Source organism: Marmota flaviventris, chromosome 1 (genome assembly GCF_047511675.1).
Source record: "Marmota flaviventris isolate mMarFla1 chromosome 1, mMarFla1.hap1, whole genome shotgun sequence".
Lineage (NCBI taxonomy): Eukaryota > Metazoa > Chordata > Mammalia > Rodentia > Sciuridae > Marmota > Marmota flaviventris.
The window spans coordinates 8003769-8027575 of record NC_092498.1 but is presented as its reverse complement, the minus strand read 5'-3'; the positions used below and the strand labels follow the sequence as shown (position 1 = coordinate 8027575).

The 23807-nt window shown below is 41.7% G+C and overlaps 1 protein-coding gene across 1 annotated transcript in view; it reads left to right on the top strand.

Annotated features, from left to right (window-relative positions):
• Positions 1-5168: 5168 nt before the first annotated feature.
• Cul1 (cullin 1) overlaps positions 5169-23807 on the top strand; it is an 81537-nt gene continuing 62898 nt past the window's right edge. The window contains exon 1 of the mRNA XM_027943344.2: positions 5169-5311. The gene's annotated coding sequence lies outside the window, so the exon portion shown is untranslated. The remainder of the gene's footprint in view (positions 5312-23807) is intronic.

Genomic DNA, 23807 nt, shown 5'->3' with positions numbered 1-23807 from the left:
TTGTAGAGAAAATATTTTTTTAAAAAATTCAGGCTGTATTTAGTGAAATCCTAAGCAACTTAGTGAGACCCCATCTAAAAATAAAAAAATAAAAAGGGCTGCAGTTGTGGCTCAGTGTTTAAGTGCCCCTGGGTTCAATCCCTGGTACAAAAAACAAAAACAAAATAGGTTGCAGTTTTTTTGTTTGTTTTTAAGGGATTACTACACACAGTTCGGGTTTAAAACTTTTGATGTTAAATGCTTTGAAATATTTAGTGGTTTCTTGATTTGTGGTAACATAGCAAACCTATAGGAATTAGTACCAATAATAAATTTTGGGTTTTGGGGAATGTTGTATTTTGTACAATTTACATATTAATATAAATGTATATATTTATATTAATTATATATTAATAATTATATTAATATATTATATTTAAGATTTATAATAAAATTGTGCATACAGAAAATCCTCATTCTTTTTTTAAAATATTTTTTTAGTTGTAGACAGATACCTTTATTTTATTCATTTTTATGTGTTGCTGAGGATGGAACCCACACATGCGAGGCAAACCCTCTACCAACTGAGCTATAAACCCAGCCCCTCTTTCTTAATTACACTATTTCAAAAACAAAGTTTATTGGAATATATCATAATGCTTAATTCTGGAAGCTTTAAACTCTAGCAGGGGAAGGAGTGGGAATGGCTCCTTAACTCAGTGGTTGCCAACTCGGTTCACCAGATTGGCCTTAAGTCATCACAGAATCATCATCACCAGCAGCAGTAATATTATTGTTTCATTTTTTTTAAAACTCTTTATGAAATAATTTTTAAAATTTTAAATTTTTGTGGTGCTAGGACTTGAACCCAGTACCTCATGCACACTGGGCAAGCAAAGCGCTCTACCCCTGAGCTACGTCCCCAGCCTGAAATACAACCATCATCTTTTGAGGCATGGAGAATTTATGTAACTTGCTCAAAGTTACCCAGTTAATGAGTAGTGAAGCCAAGCTATGAATTCTGGCAATTTCAAATCCCCTCCCTGCTCTTTCCCACCCAATTTTGATTTACTGGGTCTGGAATGGGACCCCTGGAATATTGTCTTTCAGAATCAGGGGATCCTGAAGCAAAGTCAGGTTGGAAACCATCCTGTTAAATTGATTTACTTTGCACTGGATGGTTATTTCCTTGCCTGGGTTTTAAAAATAATGGCTCCTAGAGCCAGGCAAGTGACTCAGTGCCCTTTGATTTAGGAGTAAACAAACTGCAGTGGTCTCCAGGCACAATGCTGCAGGGGCTGGGGCACTTCAGGGAACAGCCCTTCTCCCCAAGCACAGACCTCCTAGTTTAAAGTGCACGTGGAAGGCCAGGGGCACACCTGCTGGTGGCACTCACCTGAAATCCCAGCCACCCTGAAGCCTGAGGCAGGGGAATTGCAAGTTTGAGGCCAGCCTCAGCCACTTAGTCTCAAAATAAAATTTAAAGAGTCAGGAATATAGCTCAGTGGTAGAGCACTTACTTAGCATGCATGAGGCTCTGGTTTGAAACCTCAGTACTGTTCGGGTTTGGGGGGAGGGGAGGCACAAGTGAGAGTTGAGGTCAAAAAGCAGATGGGCTTCCTGGGAGGGAAAGGGAGCAGGATCTTGTAAAGTAAGCATGATTTGAGATAGAAATGAAAAGGCAGGAACTGTATCTATTTACTAAGGGTTCAAAGGGAAGCAAGCATTCACCAATGGTGATTCAAGGCTGGAACACATGGGCCATGAGTGTGTCCAATGGGATTGGATGGAGCCGAGAATTCCTTTTAGGAGGTATCTGGGAACTAATACAATTGGAAAAGTAAGTTAGGACAAGATATAAAACCTTAAGTGATGGGCCAGAATTTGGACTGAACCCTATCAACAATGGGGAGCCACTGAATTTTAAAAGGACAACGAAGTAATGAAAGTTTCAGTTTAAAGGAATAATTTACAGTTGTTACTATGTAGGGGAAAGGACAGGGGATATACCAGAACTGGGAAAACCATTTAAAAGATTAAAGCAATGATACCAGTGGAAGAAAGTGTCTTATAACATAGTGGACACACTCAGGTCAGGTTATGCCAAGGACTGAGCTTGGTGATTTGGAGCAAATTCCCTAACACCTCTGAGCCTTGGGTTTTTTCATTGGAAAACAGGTGTGATAATGATGATGTCCTCGAAGCCTGAGCCAAAATAAACAAAGGATTTCCCTGGGTTGGCAATGGTTCTGGGATGCCAGGTGAATGGGTCAGGATTTTGAGTTGCTTTCCAGGCCTGTATGACTTAGAAAATGTGAATGTTATGAGTATCAACAGAGATGCCCATGGGCCTCCACTCTGTGGAAAATGAGGAAGGGAAGGGAGCTAACAATGAATGATCCAAGATTATAATGGAATAACACACTTGAGAGGTAGATACTTTTTATCCCCAATTTACAGTTCACTGAACTTGACCAAAAAATTATTGAGTCTGGGTAGAAACCAAGGTCCACCTAAATCTAAAACTTGAGATTTTTTTCCAACTACATCATATTTTAGACTTGTAAAGTGATATTTTCTTTCACTGGTTTTGGTCTAATATTCTATTCTTTTAAGACTGTTTTGAACTTTGATTCTGACATTAAATTAAGAATCCTTCCACGGGGCTGAGGCTGTAGCTCAGTGGTAAAGTGCTTGCCTCGCATGTAGGAGGCACTGGGTTCAATCCTCACCACCGCATAAAAAATACATAAAGATACTGTGTTCATCTACAACTAATATTAAAAAAAAATCCTTCCGGGGGCTGGGGTTGGTAGAGTACTTGCCTAGCATGTGTGAGGCACTGGGTTCGGTTCTTAGCACCACATATAAACAAATAAATAAATAAAGGTCTATCAATAACTAATAAAAACTTTTTAAAAAATTAAGAATACTTCCAAACTTTGGGTCATCTGAGAGACATGGATTTATGAGATAGGGGAGAAAGACAAGGGAAGGAGGTTCTGAGTGGAAAGAGAATAGATGGTCTTGTCCTGATGGGTAAGAGGCCAGCTTATCTTCCCAGAGTAGACACAATCTGGTTGTGAAGTGGTCTAGATCAAATAAATCTAGCAGCTAAGAGGAACAGTACAGACAGGTGGAGAGTAAAGGAGAGAGCGTTAGGAATCAGGATGAGGGCAGTGAGAAGAGGAGAGGGTATGCTGGTGGGCTAAGTACTAAGGACAAACAGAAGGTAAGGGAACGTTAATCCACTCAGCTCCCATATTCAGCTGTGGGAAGTCAGGGAAAAGATCACATAGTATGGTAAGGTGGGAGGAGAGGGCTTAGAGAAGATGGAGATGAGGGACACAGAGGTTCCAGCAAAGGGCAGAGATTGGGATATTTAAAAACCTATATGTTGCTGAGCACAGTGGCATGCTCCTGTAATCCCAGTGACTCAGAAGGGTGAGGCAGAGGGATTGAAAGTTCAAGGGCAGCCTCAGCAATTTAGGGAGACTCTGCTTCAATTAAAAAAAAAAAAATTTTTTTTTTTTTAAAAGGCTGTGAATGTAGCTCAGTGGTAGAGTGCCCTTGGCTCAATTCCCAGTACAAAACAAAACGGCCATATGCACATGGGATGGCGTTGTCCATAGGAATAAATCCGATAAACCTTCCATTTTTAAACTCCAGCATTAATTGAAGAATCATATAATTTGGACACAGGTAAATACAACAATAATTTTTTTTTTGGTGGGGGGGGGCGGGGGAAGCTACTGGGGCTTGAACCCAGGGCCTCACACATGCTAGCAAGCACTCTACCAGGGATTGACATTCCCAGCCACCCACCAAAAAATCTCTCTAAAGATACTTAACAAAAGTTGACAAAAGCCACATTTCTGCCCAAGGGACTACATACCAGTAGGATGTTTCTTCTGCAAGAAACCCAAGTTACTTAGGACACAGCGAGGACCCTGGGCCGCCCCCTGCTCTGGCAGGGGGTCTCCGCAGTGTTCTAGTTTGCAGAGAACAGGAAGTCGCATCCGCCACATGTCTGACCCAGACGACGGGCTATCTGAACTCCTGCCCTGCCCCTGTCCATGGAATCGCGGAGCCAGGGCATCGGAACACCTGCCTCCACCTAGGTACGGGTTAAGTCCACTCTCTCCCCAGCTCGTCACCACAGGAAGCCCACTGGCTAGTCGTGCTGCCAAAATTCCCACTTAGTTTGAACATTCCAAAGCCCCAATCATGATTTAATTTCCAACCAGTGATAGTAACTACTTCCGACTACACGTGAAAACGATTCTCACAGTAACAGCGCAGGCCACCCCTTTGTGTCATCAAAGCCTCCAAGTCTAGCCACCATCTCTTCTGACGGAGACTAAGGGTAAGCTGAGTTTTTGTTAAAACTTGCCAAAAATAAGTCGGCTAAAGGACTGGTTCAGTCCTTTTGGAGAAAGCGTTAGAAAAAGCGGGACACACACTTGCAGGTGAGCCCGGGTGTCAGGCGGCCCGGCGGCGGGCAGGTGCAGGGGTCAGGGCCCGGCGCGGCTCTCGGAGCCTGGCCCATTTCTGCGCGTCTCGGGGTTGCTCCACTCGGCCGGGGTCTGTCCCCCGGAGCGGAGGCACATGGCTGCGTGCAGCTGCGTCCCTTGCCAGCTCGGGCTGTGTGCGCGCAAGGGCGGCGGAAGCCCCTCTCCTTCGGGAAGTTTCTCCCGGACCCGGAGCCCCCCGCCCAAGGTCAGCCCACTCGACAGGTCCGAAGTGGCGGGAACCCGGCCTCCGGAGGTGGCCCGGCGGTGGGGGCGGCTGCAAAACCCGGCGGCGGATCCGGCGCGCCGCGCGGGACAGCTGGGCGCCCGGGCAGGGGCCGCGGCTCGCAGGTAGATAGCGCCCCGCGAGCGGGGCCGCCGCCGAGGGCCAGCCAGGTCGCCGGCCGCCGCGGGCGGGCGGGAGGTTTCCGGGCCCCTCCCGCGCCTCGGGCGAGCGGGGCGATGGCGGCGGCGGTTTCCCGGCTCCCCCTCCCCGGACGCCGATGGCGGTGCGTTCCGGCCCTCCCCCACGGCTTCTCCCGCGGTCGCCGGAGCCGGTGAGGCCGGGAGGGCGGGGAGCCGCGCAGGGAAGGCGAGAGGGCGGAGGTTGCGTGGTGCAGGCGGCGGCGGCGGGAGGAGGGCCGGCGGGCGGGCAGGGGAGGAGGCGGAGGCGGGCGCCGTGTCGCACGCAGCTCCAGGCGGGGCAGCCCGGGCGGCTGAGGGACGCAGCCAGACCTTGGCGGGACGGGGTTTCTCGGGGCCCGGGCCCAGCGAGCGAGCGGACACGTCGCCGGAGCCTTGGGGGCACCCGGGAGACGCGGGTGAGTGCCGGCGGCCACCGGGGCCCAGCGGCGGCGGCTGCGGCGGCGCAGGCCCGGCCCGAGCCGCGGTGTCGCAGTGACTGGGGCCGCGGCGCCGAGCGCAGGCGCCGGGCAAGGCCCGCGCCGCGGCGGGGCGGAATGGCGGCTGGGCCGGGGGACTCGTGGGCGGAGGGCGGCGAGGGGGCCCCGGCCCTGAGTCACCGGGCAGGCCGACTGGGGCCTGGCGGGGCCTCGGATTCTGGATTCGGGCTCGCGGCCGCCAGGCCCGGCTACGCACTGGGAAAAAGCCCGATTCATCGCCCCAGCCCGGCGGCCTGGCGGCTCCGGCCTTTCCCAGCCGCGGGCGGCTCGGCGTCCTCGCCTCGTGCGGCGACCCCCGCGGGACGCCCGGACGCGCGCCCTTTCCCCCTTGCCCGCGCAGGTCACGCTCGCAGCGGGACTCAGGCTCTCCAGGAGCCCGGGCTCGCGCGCAGGAGCAGCCGCTGAGCCGCGCCGGGCGCTCCGGCTTTCCGGTCCCCTGCCCGCGGCCCCTGGGTCCCCCGCTCGCATTGTTGCGACGGTGCACGGCGCTATTATTGGGTAATAGTCGTCCTTTTGCCCCGTTCTCCTGGGGAGCGGGCCGCGGCGGGCGCGCAGGGATGCGAGTTCGGCGGCCCAACGGGACGGAGCCCCCCGGCGCTCGTGAGTCGGGCCGGGCCCTGCGCCACGGCCTCGGCGCGCCCCCGGTCCCGGCGGGAGCGCGCGCTCTGACCCCGGAGGTAACCTGGCGCCGGGCCAGGCCGCGGGGAGTAGGGGTCTCCGGGCCCCGGGTCGTGCACCTTCATTCCCAGGCCTGGGAGGCCCCTCTTTCTGTCACCTGTGTAATGCGGTGCAGTGTAGACCTAATTCGGATTGGAATGCTTTTACACGTTCCCCAGAGATTAACCTCCAAAGTTAAGAGGTTTCCCACTAGCTCTGCCCCAAAGAGGATTCGCTTTTCCCTCTGGGTCACTATTGTTGCTTTTAGTTCCTAGTAGGGGTTAGTGGTAAAGGCACAAGTACTGAATTGCAGTCAACGTACCCAAGTATTTGCTCTGTAATTGCTCTTTCCTGTAGTGGCATTAAAATAGTTAAGAGGGGAGTAAATGGTCAGGCAGTTTTCGAAAGCGCTTATACTTTTTAAGTCATGAGCTGCTCGCTCATGAACCTAAGCATACCGTTTTAACTTTAGCACTTCGTTTTGAGGGGTACGCGAGAATTTAACGGATTTTCTGATGTCCCAGGGTTTTATGTATTTTATGTAGCACAGTCCTACTTGATATTTAAAAAGTAAAACCCACTACTAAAGTAGGATTTTTTTTTTTTTTTTTTTTTTTAAGGTTTAGGGATATTAGAAAACTCTTCCTTGACCATTCCATTTGTTGCTTTCCAGGGCAAGTGGAGATAATGGCATTGAATTTCAAATTCCCAAGCCTGCAAACACAAGACTGGCTTGCTTTAACTCTTATTATGCCCATTTTTGGAGGTTTCAGGAGAGTGCACATTTAGTTTGAGAGGGATGGCTGAGTTGCTTTCTAAAAATGTTAAAATTTTTTTTTCTTATTGGCATCATCTTTTAAAAACTATTTTGCAACCAGTTTTAGATACACTATGGTTTTTCCACCAGTTTAGATGATCCACCCTCCCTCTTTGAGAGCACCTTGCTCATGTCCTCATAGGCCAAGACAAATGCCAAGAGCCTATTTTGCCCCACCTCCATACGTATTACTTGAACTCCTCTGCCCCTACTAAGTACTACCTTCCAGCTATAATTAACTTAGTCTTGATTGTTAAGGAAGACTTATTTCCCATACACAATCCAGGCTGTGAATTCATTGAGAAAATAGGGGATATTCTTTACTTATTTTTGCACTCCCAGAGTAATATACCTCAGTATTGTTTTGTTTTGTTTTTTTGAATGAAGGAACTTTCTGGAATACTTCTAATTTAATCCCAATGTTTGGCCTTTTGCTCTGATTTTGCTGCAGAAAACATAATTGCTGTATTTAAGATAGTTTAAAGTGCAAACTATTATTTATATGCTTTAAATTTTTTTTCGTTGTAGATGGATAGAATACCTTTATTTTATTTATTTTTATTTGGTGCTAAAGATCAAACCCAGTGCCTCACAGGAAGCACTCTGCCATTGAGCTACAGCCCCAGCCTCTATTATATGCTGCTTAAGAGAGAAGCATTTGTCACCTTTCTCATTTTCCACACTCCCTCTCCCTAGTATCTAGTTGAGTGCCCTAAGAGAATAATGTTCAGGTTTTCTTTAACTGTGGAAATCCAGGGAAGTGAGAAAAAAACAACTTGTAAAACTTTCACAAACTTGTTTTAAGGTATAGATTTTTACGTGTGTGTGTGTTTTTAAACAAAACACCCCCACTTCACCCCAAAGCCTTGCCTTGCCTTTGGAGCAAAGCAGTTTGGTAGTTGAGGTTCTTCCTTGTTGGGAAGGAGGCCAGCCCAGGGGTGTGACTAGTCTGCATGAAGTCCCACTGGGTCCTGAGGACCTTTTCATTCCCATTATACCCAGGGGCAGAAATGGTGTGCCTTCTCTTCAGCATGGAAAATTTAGGTTAATGTACTTTAAATTGAGGAGTTGTTTTTCATTCTTCAAATTTTAATAATTAGGGCCCTACATCTTTTGACTGTGTTTGTATTTCTTAAAGTTTCAACCCTCTAGCTTCCAAAGCATGGCCTTTCTGCCCTTTGCTATTGTCACTCTGGGAAAAGATGTCTTTTGGAGTCTAGTGGCTTCTTTTTGAACTGATCTTTTAGCTATGCCTGGAGAAAAGGGTGGTGGCCATTTATTTTAAAGACCAATACTAAATTTACCTTGCCTTTTAAAAATTATTGGTGGATTATCAGTAAGGTGGTTTTTTGTTTGTTTCAAAACCAAGAAATGAGCCTGTATAGTGGTGCAGGCCTGTAATCCCAAAGGCTCTGGAGGCTGAGGCAGGAGATTGTGAGTTCAAAGTCAGCCTCAGCAAAAGCGAGGCACTAAGCAACTCAGTGAGACCCTTTCTCAAAATAAAATACAAAATAGGGCTGGGGGTGTGGCTCATGGTCAAGTGCCCCTGAGTTCAATCCCTGGTATCCAAAAAAAAAAAAAAGCCAAGAAATGAGCATTAAATGAAGAATTAAGTGAGTTTGGATAAAACCTTTAAGTTTATTATCAAGGACTTTAAGCTAGTAATAGGTACATTTACTAATGTACACTACATACTTATTATTGCAACACTTATGACTTCAATTTTTTATTCACACAGATTTTCTAGTGTCTAAAAAAACCTGCATGGGGAGGGTACTTATTTCTTTATTTTTGTTTGGGTGAAAAGACATGGAGTCTAGTTTGAGCCTAACTTTTCTGGGCCTGTATTTCCTCATTTGTAAAATGAAATAGCTTTTAATTGATACTTTTTAAGGTTTCTTTAGGCCCTCAGAGTATATGGATCCCATGGGAATGTCACAACTTTTTAACAGGAACAGCAACACTGGAAAAACTACCTCATAGAAGGTAATGTATCATATATACAGTTGACAAGCAGAGTTGTGACCCCTAGGTTTGATAGTCGTTTTGATTGTTCCCTTGGGAAGCTCGAACCAGGTAGCATGGTTTTGCTCTCCCTGGCTTCCAGGCCATGCTTCTGCGTGATTGCGGTTCCCTTCCCTGAGCTTTGTGTCTCTTTTCCATCCTATAGCTGACAGTTCAAGGTTGCCATCTCTTGGAAGCTTGCCCATTAGGAGCCTTCCCAGGTTCCTGGGGTCCTGCCTGTTTTACTGTCTCAGCATTCACACCTCTGATAGTACTCGGTGATTTCTCCCTCTAGACTGCCCTGTAGGACAGGGATGGTGTGCCACGTGTCTGGCCCCTGTGCCTAGCGTGCTACTAATGTCAACATTTTTGTACATCCCTCACTTGAAATCTTTACAAAGCTCCATGAAGTTCAGGTACTATGGCTTAACCCTTTGTTTAGAATGTAGGAGCAGAGACTTCTGTGGTGGAGGCCAGGGCTGGAAAGGTGGTGAATCCCCAGTTAGAATGAAATAGTATCCCAGGGCTTGACCTTTAACAAGGGCTCCATCTGATTGATTTATAAGGTGGAAGTTGTTTTGTTAGATAATGAACTAAAATATTAACGATGATTTACCTTTAAAATGAAAATATTTGAAGGATTGATATCTGATCATCACTATGGAATTTATCATGTGGAGCAGACTATATCATAATAGTTTAGGAAACATGAAATGGGTGCAGCCATTTAAACACGGATAAAATGTGTCTGCTTTGGTGAAAGTATTTAAGACAGAAAAACAGTTATGATTTCAGGAAGGTGAACTTGTGTGATTTAAAATAATTTTTAAAAAATATTTATTTTTTAGTTGTATTTGGACACAATACCTTTATTTTATTTATTTATTTTTATGTGGTGCTGAGGGTCGAACCCAGGGCCTTGCACGTGCTAGGCAAGCGCTCTGCCGCTGAGCCACAACCCCAGCCCTAAAATGATTTTTTAAAATATTTAAAATACTTATAAAAGATAATAGGGTGAAGATAACATAACTGTAACATCAAAAGTAGAGACGGTAAAGGAGAAGATTCATTTGGCTACTTTAGAGTAATAAAACTTCCATAAGTTAAAATCCTATAAGAATTACAAGGCAAATAGCAAACTGAGAAAAAATAGTCACTTACAAGCAAATTTACTTTCCAAGCTATGAAAGGATGACTTATAAACCAATAAAATAGTCCCCTGCCTCCTGGAAAAAAAGGGGGGGGGGGGACTGGTAATTTATACAAGGAGCAGGAAACATGAAAAAAGTCTTCAGTTTTACCAGTAGTATTCCCCAAGATGCAGATCTGTGAGATACTGGGGTTCTTTGGAGGGAAAGGGGAGCAAAGATTAATAAAATAAGCCATATCTGTTGAGAATATGCAGAAATGAATGCAGTCATTGCTAGAAAGAGTAATCGAATAGGATTTTTCAGGAGCAAAATATGCAAGAACAACTTGCATAAAAATATGTGTGTACCTTGAAATAGCTAATGTGCTTCTAAGGATTTAGTTAAGAAACTAAAAAGTGATTCATAGATTAGTAGTCTGTCCTGGGTATGCTATTGTTTAATATCTTCTTATGTGCTATTATGGATGATTTAGTATTGTTTAGGTAAATCTTTGTATTTCCATAATACTATATTTAATGAGCATTTTATGAGTGCTATAAGGTACCATATGTAATAAAATTTTTTTAGCATCTGATTATATCTTTGAGCAGTGGGATTATGGGCTGTTTTTATTTTTTCCTCCAATTTTCTACAGTGCAGATGTATTTATGATACAGTAGACAGATTTTTCTTTTGCATTTCGAAGTATCAAACCTAGGGCTTTGCATATGTTAGACAGGTGCTCCACCTCTGAACTACATCCCCAGAAAGATTGGGTAATTCAAAATGGAAATCCCAAGAAAACAGAAGCAGAGGGACCACTGGCAAGGCAGAGCTTCTGCTTGTTAATGCTGGCGGCACATGGTGCTTGCTTTACCTGTAGTTGCTCCTGTGTGCTGTACAGGTGACATGTCTGACCTGGTAGCCTGTGGTTCTGGTGGTCAGGTTTGCCTTTGTCTTCCCATTCATTTCTCATATTGCAATCCTTCACTACTTAGGTACCCTTCACTAGGTTGTCTTAATACAATGAAATTCATTTACATTTTGATAGATTTACTTAAGATAAGGATGGGGATAAAGATCAGAGGTGGATCATCCCTGGGTTCAATCCCCAATGCCATTTTTAAAAAGAGATTAGGTGTTGATTAGTTGCCTTTGGAATGGAAGTTTCCTTTTCTTAGGTACATTGTGACCTTCCTATCCTTTTTGCTTCCTAGTGATAGGACATGCATTTTAAATGGAACATTTAAAGTTGATGTCATTATGTTTAAGAATATAAAGTTGCTAAAAATTAGAAAGTTAATTACTTTGGCATAGTTCTGTAGCTTGTAAATTGGAAAGGTCACTATTGATTATCTTAAGAATGCTACTCTAGATGGCTTAAATTAGGAATACTGTTGGAATTATGGAAAATAGGTTTACCGCATTGTCACCAAATTGGGGGGGGGGGAATGCCTTTGCCACATAGAAATTTTATACTAAATAATTATACCTGCCTCAGGGGATGTCAAGTCAGGGTGTGGGAAGAAGGAAAAAGAGCTCAAATCTCTCTTCCTGTGAGATGGAAGGAGGTCTGCTCTGGTCAGAAAGGTTAGGAATCCTGCATGAGATGAATAAAGTACAGACCAGACTCCGCAATCCAAAGTGAGATTGCAGGCATAGATGCAAAGGCTAGGCCATTTCCTCCTCCCCAAACCCCAAGTGTATCTTTGGGAACTAGGAGAGATACAGCTTGGGGGAGGGTGAGAAAGGAAAAAATCCAGGGTGATTTCTGATTTCCCCATTTTAAAGATTAAAAATCTTTAAAAGATTAATGATTGGATATGATGGAGCATATCTATAATCCCAGTGACTCAGGAGGCTGAGGCAGGTGGATCACAAGTTCAAGTCCAGCCTCAATAATTTAGACTCAGAAATAAAAAGGGATGGGGGGTATAGATCAGAGGTGGATCATCCCTGGGTTCAATCCCCAATGCCATTTTTAAAAGGAAAAAAAAAATTCAAAGAAAATTTACTTGCAGATTCTTCCTTCATATGATAACACTTAGTGGAGTGTTCAGCACTGAGTGCTCCCTGAAGACCCACTGACCATGTTTTTGTTACTTAGTAGCTGCTGGCTATCCACTTTCTGCTGCTCTTAAATGCCTTATATTGAACAGAATTCCATCTTTGCTGTCCTGATTGAAAGTAGATTTTGACATGCAGCATAGGAGTGTATTATGACATTAGTTATCAGGTCGACTACTGAATTTGAGTGTTTTGTATTTGACATGTTGATGAAAGTCTACCTGGGCACCTGATACGGAGAGGAGGTTGCTTCCAACAAGTGACCCAAGAGAGATAAAAGGGAAGGCAGGCCTAGGGATTCTGGAACAGTTTTGCCTGAAGTTCATCTTTTCAGTAGTAGCTTTGTTTGTGTCCTAAGTATAGGTGACTTTGCCCTGTACAGGGTTTTTTGTTGTTGTTGTTTTGTTTTGTTTTAATATATATGATCTCTTTGAACATTAGGAAGCTTTGGTTTATTTGTTTTGCTTTGCTATCATTTTTACAATAAAGGAGCTCTGCTCTATCACTCTACATGTTACTGTGTTTTAAGGATTTTTATTTATTTTCTTAAATTAGAGTTTGTCCCTGTAAGGTATAAGAATTGGAGGGAAGATCTGTGAATAAATTTAGGTAATGCTGGTTTGCATCAGTCTTTAATATGTTAATGTGCATTGACAGTTTTGAAAGGGGGGGGGATATTAGTTGTCCCCCCTATACACAACACACACTGAGTTGCTGAGGCTGGCCTAGAACTTGGAATCCTCCTGCCTCAGCCTCTGGAGTAACTGGAATTATAGACATGTTCCACCATACCCATCTTACTCCCAACATGTTAAAAGAACATGTTTTGTAGAGCACATATAGATTTTCAATCAGAATGTGGGAAAAGCATGTGCTTTTACAGTCAAGATTTGGTATATAGTAATTTTTAAAAAAATATATATTTTTTAAATTGTTGCTGGACTTTTATTTATTTATTTATATGTGGTGCTGAGAATCGAACCCAGTGCCTCACACGTGCTAGGCAAGCGCTCTACCTCTGAGCTACAACCCCAGCCCAAGATTTGTGTTCATTTTTTTCTGTCTTTGATGAAGCATGATGAGCATGTGGAAGCTCTTCTGTTCTTTGTAGCACAGTGTGTATGAGCCTTGGAGGTCAGGATCCCAGTGAAAAACTGTTGTAGATTTCGTTGTCAGGAAGAGATTTTTGCTTGACTTTAGTTTTTGTCTCAATCCTAAATTCTAGCTGCTGTTAAAGGAAGTATCTTAAACATTTTTTAAAAGCATATTCATCAGCATTAATCCATAATTAGTACTGAGAAAACAAGAAAATTAAAGCCTGTGTTCATCATATTTTATTGGTAGTATCAAATATTGAGAGAACTTCTTAAACCTGGAAAATACTGGTTTGTAACAGTAACTACAGACATTTCAGATTCTCTTTTTCTTTAAAAGTCTAGGGGCTGGGGGCATAGCTCAGTGGCAGAGCACTTTCCTAGGCATTAGGTCTTGTGTATGGTCTCCAGCACAATAAAAGAGTCTAGAAACATTAAGTTTTAAAGGTATCTTGGTACTTCTTTCTCCTAAAGTACTCTTAGGTGCTTTCCTGACACATTAGGTTGGTTTGTCTGCATTTTAAACTCGGTGGCCTTCACAGGGTGATTACTGCTCACATGATATGTTAGGTCAGATTGGTTTGGGAAGCGTAACCAGGTCACTTTCTAGAACATTCTGTGCCCTCTAGAGAGGGGTTGTAACATATACCCGTTCTACATGTTCTATGCCAGATCACTTTTTTTTTTTTTTTTTTTTTTCCTTGGGTGATCTGTGGACATGAGGGTTCAGTGGGGAATCCTTGCTGCAGTCTTTTTTTTTTTTTTTTCCTGGTGGGGGTTTGGTAGCTCTCTTGGACTTGATCCTGTTGTACTTCTGTTCTGTGTCTTTCAGTTTTATTTAGGTTGGGCAGCTTGAGTAGAGATCCTTTCCTCCTGCTCACTGCCTTCAGGGCTTTCCCCTTAGGCTAACCTGCCCTCACTACCTTCAGCCTGCCCCAGACTGCTCTCTTTAGCTTGTTCCCTCAGCCCTCTCCAGCTTTCTGTGTCTAGCACTGTATCTAGACACAGGCCTAAAACTTTGTTCTTTCTTGTTCATATTCAGTAGCTACCAGATCTTATTAGCTCTTGATTCAGGTTTCACCCTGTTGTCAGCGGCTTCAGTATGTCTGTGCCCCCAGCCTGGTGTATCACCTGTGTTGATGCAGGACCTGCCGTGGCTCCCTGGCCCACACAGTCTCCAGGGCAGGTGCGGAGCCACCATGGCCTGGTTGAGTGGACGGTGCTCGGTGTCTCAGTCCTTCACCACAGCAATCCCTTCCATTTTTAACTTGCTGCTTTTTTTTTTTTTCTTTTTAACCGGCTCTACTACACTTCTTGCCTGAAAGTAGCTGGCATTGGTTCTGCTATTTCTCTCAATCTTTGTTCTTCAAACTTGCTTTACGATTTTGGAGAACAAAAGATTAAATAATTTCAATAAAGCAATTAATTTGTGGAAATTCTGTTAACTAGGATTGTACCATAGTATATAAAAGTATTGGAACTTTCTTTTGCTAAAGCTGATCCATGAAAAATTTTGATTAAAGAATTTATAGATTATTAGAATCATTTTGAAAGTATAATGTGTCAGATGTCTCCTCTGCTTTTTATGGTAGATACAAAGGTGAGTGTATGTGTATATATACATATATATATATATATCTGTGACACTAGTTCCCATAATAGTTGCAGGAAAAGTGATTTGAAAAAAAAAATTGATAACTCCCTTGACAACAGTGAATGAAACTGCAGTTTTATTTTATTATCAGCATTATCTTTAAAATTTTCTGGTGCCGGGGTGGCACTCAGGGCCTTATGCATGCTAGGCAAGCAGTTTACCACCGAGCTATATCCCCAGCTGTAGTTTTTCTTAAAAAGGAGATCCTCCTGCCAAGTGCAGAGGATTTATTTGTTTGATTGACAGTCTAGTGTAAAGTAAAGTGACCACAAGACTTTGTGTGTGTGTATGTGAGATTTGGGGGAAAATTAGTCCTAAAATGTACTAAGTAACTAGCACACTTTATTTTTTCTTTATTTGTAATTTTTAGAAGTTGATTTATTTGCAGTTTTGATATGTCACATTTATCTTAGAAAATTGAATCATGTTTCCTCTAATATGTCTGTTAATGTGAGTTTTTGATTTTATTAAAACTATGGAAAAATATGTATTTTGTGATTGGGTGGATTTTGGTGTTCTTTTTTTTTTTGGTACTAGGATTGAACTCAGGGGCACTTGACCACTGAGCCACATCCCCAGCCCCATTTATTTAGAGACAGGGTCTCACAAAGTTGCTTAGCACCTCGCTTTTGCTGAGGCTGACTTTGAATTCAGCCTTCTGAGCCACTGGGATTACAGGCATGTGCCACCATGCCTGGCTTGGTGTTTTTTCTTTTTCTTTCTTTCTTTTTTTTTTTTTAATACTGGCTTGGTGTTTTTTCTTTTTTCTTTAATATTTATTTTTTAGTTTTCAGTGGTCACAACATTCTTATTTTATTTTTATGTGGTGCTGAGGATTGAACTCAAAGCCCCACGCATGCCAGGCGAGTCTGCTACTGCTTGAGCCACATCCCCAGCCCCTTGGTGTTTTTTCTTTACTTTTAAAAACATTAACTATATTTTCAAATGGGAACATGAATGGTAATTTTCAAAGTAAGCTACTTGGAGTAAATAAGCTTGAAAGCCGTGCTTGAGAAAATACACTGTTAATGAAGTCAGTTATATGAATCCAAGAATACTGGCAGCCTTATGCGGACCCCCACACTAACCTTGAGCTGAACAGTAAAGCTGAATGACTGCTGCACCAATCATAGCCTGAGCAGTAATAGAAACTAGTGACATCTCCACAGTGGAGTGTTTTTTTACTTAAAATATGGGTTTCGGTTTTTGTAGAGATGCAGAGGGGCTGCTTTTATATCTCTTCTGCCTCTGAACAATGCCCTTGCCTGGTTTCTGGTATGGCTGATGTTGGAAGGATCCCTTGAGCCTGGGAAACACAGCAAGACACCCTCCACACACCTCCCTATCACAAAAACAGAACAGCAACCATAACCCTCCCCCCCAACCTAAACGAACAACACCACTTTGATAGTTGCAGATAAGAACAAGTTGTACAGGCTGTGTGGGAATTTCAGGAGAAATCTTTGCAAGTAAAAAGATGCATCTTGATTAGGGGTGCTCAGTGCAAAAACTCAAGTAGAAAATGCTGGAGGCTTCCCTGATTCAAACCATCTCAGGCTTCACCAAATTTTCCCCTTTGAGATAGACATGACCAGATCTGTGTAGAAAGCAAGTTTGAATTAAAAGCCCCAAAGAACACCACTTTTTAGTGAAAGCTGTCATCAAATGACATTTTCATGGGCTCAGAAGGTGTGCTCAGCTAGTCAGTTCATAGACTGCATTTAATCTAATTGTCTTTTGATATCCAGGTTCAAATACACAGTCTGGTTATGCGTCTCCTTACACCCTTTCCCTAGCATTTACAATGTCTGAAAATTTACAAAATTTACAAGTCAGAAAGGGATTTTCATCAAGACGGATTTGATTAAATGCAGCACTGACCGTATACACAGAATGGGGGTAGGTGCAGGGTTGATAACAAGCTCTGTGTGAAGCCTGAGTTCTTCAGGACCATCACTAGTGCCTGGGAAATGTCTCACCTAACAGGGCTAGGTCTGACTTCTAAGCCTTCCTTCTGACTTCTCAGCCTTCCCTAGGATGGAGTGGTAAGTTGTCTGCAAATCAAAAACCATTAAAGCTCAAATGAAATAAAGAGAATGGTAGATGTATACGTCCTTTTCAGCTAGTTTGTAGTGAAATGGGATGCAAGTTTCAACATTTGCTTAGCTAGGGAAAGTTGCTAATCAGAAATTTTTAACTTAGGATTAAATTATTTATCTTTTTTAAAATTAATTTTATTTTTTTAAACACATGGCAGCTGAATGCATTACAATTCTTATTACACATAGAGCACAATTTATCTTTTATATAAAGTGTGTTCATGCCAATTCATGTCTTTATACATGTACTTTTTTTTGCATTACAATTCTTATTACACATTTATTTATACCAATTCATGTCTAGATAGGGAAGAGGGGAGAGAGGGAAAGGGAGGAGGCGGGGATTAGCAAGAATGGTGTAATGTGACTGTGATGGACATTGTTATCCAAAGTAAATTATTTATCTTAGTGAAAAGAAAAGTAGTGGAAAAGTTTTGTGTTTTTTTTTTTGTTTTTTTTTTAATTGAAAATCCCATTGAGGTGATGAGCTTCTTGATCACTTCAAGATGTGCTAGCTTTCAAAATCTCTTTATGAAGCAGGTAGTTTCAAGGCCTAGCATCCACCAGCTGTGGGGTAAATGGGTCACGGCACAGGGAATTTTGGAAATTGGTTGAGAAGAATTGTGGGAACTATGAGTTGTAGTGAGTTTATATTTAAATAGTTGTCACAGCATCTGTGCATCCTTTGCTGAAGCAGTGGTCAAGCACACATCTGGCTGGGAGGAGAGGTGGGGAGAGACTTGCCAGTGGGGTATGCCAGGGATTGGGCCTCTGTGCACTAAGAGCACATCTGAGTCCCTGTCCTCAGTGGCCTGAAGATATTCCCTGGACTCTGCATCCTGGTCATCTTAGGATGAAGATTTGTGCATTTGTTTGGCTGGGTTCTGGATCCTATGTGGCACCAAGACTGACGTGGCTTTTATAGTTAGTAGATTGAGTGCAGTAGTGGCTCACCCATCACTAGCCAGGAAGGACAGGGAGCAAGTGCTTTTCAAATACGCATTTCATGGTAGAATGATATCTATTTCAAATAGGTATTTTGTTGTAGAGTGAGTTCATGAGTGGTGTTTTGTCTTTGTTTTTTGTTTGGTTGTTTTTGGTACTGGGAATTGAGCCCAAGGGCACTTTACCATTGAGCCACATCTCCAGCCCATTTTTTATTGCTGAGGCTAGCTTTGAACTTGAATTCTCCTGCCTCAGCCTCCCAAGCAGCTGGGATTAAAGTGTGCACCACCACACCCAACTTGCATGAGTTTTTTTTTTTTTTTTTTTAAGAGAGAGAGAGAGAGAAAGAATTTTTTTAATATTTATTTTTTAGTTTTCGGCGGACACAACATCTTTGTTTGTATGTGGTGCTGAGGATTGAACCCGGGCACGCATGCCAGGCGAGCACGCTACTGCTTGAGCCACATCCCCAGCCCCCAACTTGCATGAGTTTTAAGATAGAATGATATTTCAAAGAAAATGTGATCTTTATCAGCTTCTTAAACTGGATCCTCAGATCTGTTAGAATGCAAAGGAATGCCCCCCTTCTGCTGATAGGAACATTTTGGTGGGAATTTTGGAGAATTACTACCTTAGTTTTATCCATTACCGAAGGTATTGTGAAGTTTTAGGCAATGTTAATTTACTTCATTTTGACTTAAAAAATAATAGTATTGTCCCCACTACAGAAAATTAAATACAGGCACAGAAGTTAAGAAATGTTAAGTTCCACAAACATGCATATATGTTTGCATATTAGGTGTTTGAAATAGTCTTTGTCACTCACGGTGATATGAGTAGTGGCCCTTAAGCTATTTCTGTATAAGAAATGTGGGTTTTTTTGTTTTGTTTTTGGTACCAGGGGTTGAACTTGGGGCACTTGACCACTGAATCACATCCCAAGCCCATTTTTTGTATTTTATTTAAAGACAGGTCTCACTGAGTTGCTTAGCCTTGCTGTTGCTGAGGCTGACTTTGAACTTGCAATCTTCCTGTCTCAGCCTCTTAAGCTGCTGGGATTACAGGCATGTGCCACCGCACCTGGCAAGAAATGTGTTTTTTAGGGTAACCCAGCACCAACGGTCAGAACTGAAAAGTCACAGGCTGAACATCCCTAATTTGAAAGGTTTAAATCCAAAAATACTCTAAAATCTAACATTATTTGATGTTTGAGGACCAACATTATGCCACTAGTGGACAGTTCCACAGCTGACTTTACATGACTTGTCACAGTGAAAACATAGGTGCATTAAAAATACTATGTAAACGTGCCTTCAGTCTGTGTGTATAAAGTGTATATGAAACATAAATGAATTTCTGGTTTAGATTTGGTTCTCATCCACAAAATATATGACTGTATATATATACAAATACTCCAAAATCTGAGATCTCTCTGGTCCCAAGCATTTTGGATAAGGGTTACTCAGCCTATAATACTTATTAACCTTGTTAGAGCCTATGGGTTTTTTTTTTTTTTTTTCCTATTTCAATTTTTTAAGAAGTTCCAATTGCCATTTGCTAAGTTGGTTTTATGATCTACACAGTAATGGAATAAAGCCCTCTGTTCAAAAAACAAACATGGTATAAATAGATGATCAAATGTAATTCCGTTTCTTCTTGTTTTACAATGAATGAAAATTCTTGGCAGTAAAATGCATACAAGTACCAATCTCCATCATTGAGGAAAAGCATTGCACTGGAACTGAGAATTGAAATCTAGTTCTCCACAGCTCCAAATAGTTTATTTGGACAAACTGGTTAATCTGTATAACACCTATCAGGTGTAATGTGCTCACAGTTTTTTGTACAGTTTTAGCTTTTACAGCAACTATACCAGCAATGCTTGTGGTACCCTACTTAGAAGTTCTGTAGTCATTAAAGTAGAAAAAAATAATAGATATTGACTGAATTAAAATTGTTACAAACAATTTTAAGACTTTGAGGGCTTTTTGTATATAGATTAAATTTTAAAAAGGTGCTCTTCTGGGCTGGGGCTCTGTAGCTCAGTGGTTTGTGTAGCTGAGTGGTAGAGCGCTTGCCTAGCATGTGTGAGGCCTGGGTTTGATCCTCAGCACCACATAAAAATAAAGGTATTTGTGTCCAACTATAACTAAGAACAATTAAAAAGGGGCAGGGGCTTCTTCTATTAATTGTCCAGGTACCATGTCTAAGAGAATAAAAATTGTGGATTGGGGCTGTAGCTCAGTGATACAGCGCTTACCTAGTGTGCCGAGGACCTCGGTTTGATGCCTCGTGCTGCAAAAACAAATAGTGAAGGCCCTCAAAAAGCAAGAAAACAAGACCTGGGGATATAGCTCAGTTGGTAGAGTGCTTGCCTTGCATGTACAAGACCCTGGGTTCAATCCCCAGCAAGACAGACACACACACACACACACACACACACACACACACACACAGGGGCAAGACAGCAAAAACCAGAGAACAGAATTTGTTTTCTAATTCTTGAGGTGCTCATAGGAGAAAGTGAGAAAATTCATACTTGATCTATTTCTCATGATTGTAAAATGTGTGTGGGGGATTGAATTAAATTAGTGTGTGTAAGTATTTATATTATGTAATTAGAAGAACCAAAGATTGACAGCTAGAAGACCAATATATTAATTCATTTAGTAAATTTTAGTGTCTGCTAATTTCATAGCTCAGTTGGCTTTTAGAAAGTGGGAGAAACAGAGGAGATAACTGAAGTTTGAATTATATTTGCTCTTGTACTACCCCAGGATGTGGATCTTGGTTTTATTTAAGTCTTTAAAATGATCAGTATTAATAGTTTTCATGGCTTATTTGAATAATTTTATTCCTCTTAAATTTGTATTTAATATAAACATTGTGGCTTTCCCTTTAGTAATATTATTCTAACTAGGCCAAGGGATAATAAAATGCCAGGAGTTTTGGTATGTTTTTTGAAGTATCCTAAGAGATTTGAGTATGTCCCTAAAATATTTGGAGTACTTATCTGTATTTCTAGAACACCTGTATTGGCCAAGACACCCACTATTGAGTGGAGAGGATTAAACTGTGAACAAGTTACCTGGGCACGAGCACAGAACAGGGGCCTGCAGATCAGAAGTATTGCTCCCATTAAATCTCTAGATTTTTCTACACAAAGAATAACCTTTACTGGTACATTTTCCAGTTGTACATAAAAAAGATATAAATGTAAAATCTACTTAGTAAAATATCCATTTTTCAAATAGCAATAATTATCAAGAAGCCTAATTTTGAATTAAGAAAAATAAGTATAATATTAAATAATGGCTTTTGTTTACTAATGTTTTCTAGCTTTTAAAATTGTGTGTATCATGAGTGCAAAATATAAAAGTCAAAAGTAAGCTGCTACTTTGATTTTTAAGGAGGGGTTTACAAATATTACAAGCATAATTATTCAGCATTTATGGCTTGTAATAGTCAACAAAAAATGGCCTTGTATTTAATGGGTTTTAACCATTTCCTGGTTAAAACCATGTTAGATGGATCCTTAAGAATTTTCTCCAACCCCTCTAGTGTTTACAAAGAAGCAAGCTACCACTGGGGGATTCCTGCTGTGTACAAGGTATAGGACTGGATGTTTATGATGTCTCTAATATTAGTCTTTATACAGCAGTTCTGAGAATTCGGTACTTTGGTGTTTAATCCCCCAACCTTTTTAAAAAAATTTATTTTATTTTTTTATATTTATTTTTTAGTTGGACACAATATCTTTATTTATTTATTTTTATGTGGTGCTGAGGATCGAACCCAGGGCCTTGCATGTGCTAGGCAAGCACTCTACCGCTGAGCCACAACCCCAGCCACCCCCCAACCTTTTTAAGGTATAATTGACAAAACTTGTTTATGATATATACATACCTTGACATATGTGTATTTTGTGAAATGATTAAATCAAGCTAATCACATATTTTTTTGTGGTGAGAACTTTGAAGGTTTACTCTTAGAACTTTTTGTTCCTTTTAAAGTAAGTTTCAAGTATATTATTATTAACTACATTTGGTATGCTGTACAGTATATCTCCAGCACATTCATCCTGTGTAACTGAATTTTATACCTTTGACAGACATCTCCCCACTGCCACCCCTGTGTTTAATTTTTAAAGATTGCTTTAAAGTGAGTGAAGAGAATTAGGAACCTAGGTGAATCTGACTAACATGCTCACTTGTTTCAGATTCTTCCTATTTGTTTCTTCTCTACAGTGCATGGTATTGTTTTCTTGGTGCCATCTGAGTTGGGATCATCTTTTACTAGAAGTCGTAAGGAGCAGTAGGAAGCATGAACACACCTAGGCAGAATGTGGTCGACCCTGTTCCAGACTTTGAATTCAGGGTTAAATTCATTCAGTTTTGAAACATTTTTATTATTATTTTTGAATGAAGTATGTGGTTTATTTTGGAAGTTGAAGCATGAGAGCTGTCACATGTTTGTATGTTGATAATCGTTATATTTATATCCTAGCTTTAGAACTTAAAAGGAAGCCTCCTGTCCCTTTCACACTGTCACTGTATGTATAATGGTGAACGGGGGTAATAGTCATCCCCTCTCTTAGTCTGTTTCTGTTATCAACAGAGCTGATGTCCTCCTTTCACCTTTGTTTTGATAGGCTGTTTTCTCTTTCCACAGGACTGCTGTCTGGTTTTGTTGCCTTCCACTTTACTAGAGCTCCATTCTCTGTGCCTGTCCTGGGGGTTGAACCCAGGGTCTTAAGTGTAGTCATTCCATCACTGAATTACGTCTATTGCCTGGAGCTGAGTTTTGCTTTTTTTTTTTTTTTTTTTAATACTGAGGATTGAATTTATGCTAGGCATGTGCTCTACCACTGAGCTACATCCCCAACCCTTTCTACTTTTTTGGGGGGGAGACAGAATCTCACTGAGTTGCCCTGGCTGGCCTTGAACTTGTCAGGTCTCTTGCTTTAGCCTCCCAAGTACCTGGGAATACAGGTGTCCACCACAGCACCCAACTGGAGCTTTGTTCTGAAGCCACCAGTCTTCTGACACTCACTACAGTGACTTTTTTATGGTAGAACTTTCCTTGATGTATCTTCAACCTTTGCTGCTGTTGAACTAGAAGTTGCATTAACTAACTATTCTTTACTTGCTGTTCCTGGCCTCCTGGTTCTCCTACCTGTATATTCTGGGGGTGTTGGAGGGGAGACAGGGACTCACTGTCCCTGAGTCCTCTAACTATAAGCTTTAGTTCTCATCTGTTCATTCTTTATACTTTGAAGATGTTATCCAGGCTGATGCCTATAATTTTACCTTCTTTTTCCCCCGTTACTAAATTCATTTTATCAGAGGTGATTTCCTTTGAGCTACAGTTTTGTTTTTTAAACTGCCTGCTTGGGCATTTTCATTTTGGTGTTTTTAAAATCACTTCACATTCAACATGTCTTAAGTTATGCTCTTCACCTCCTCTACATTCATTCTCTTCACATAACTTAGCCGTTTCTCTTAATAATGCCAACTTTCTTATGTAAAGTTCCTCTCAAATTCCCTTTACCCTTGGGATTTTGCGAGCATGAGGATTTTTAAATTGAGTGCTCAGTTTAGTGATATAAAGATTTTCAAATAAACACAGTGAATGATCCACATTGAATTTTGTATATGTGAGTTTATATTTATTTACCCTTATAGTGTTGCCAGGTGATTCCCTAAAGCGGAGGATGTGATTGGTTGAGATCCTGTAGGCAAATAAGTCCCAAGATGTTTTTATAGCTTTTGCAATGTGACTTTTGTTTACTTTTTTCATCATGAAAGATGAAGAATTCCACTTTTAACCTATTTGCTGTGTATTTAAGGTCTAGTGAGTGAGTTCTGTCACTACTGTAATTCCAAAGTATTGATGACTGTAAATGATTCTGGCAGTTACTGTCATGGGACAATGGAAAATCTCTTGTT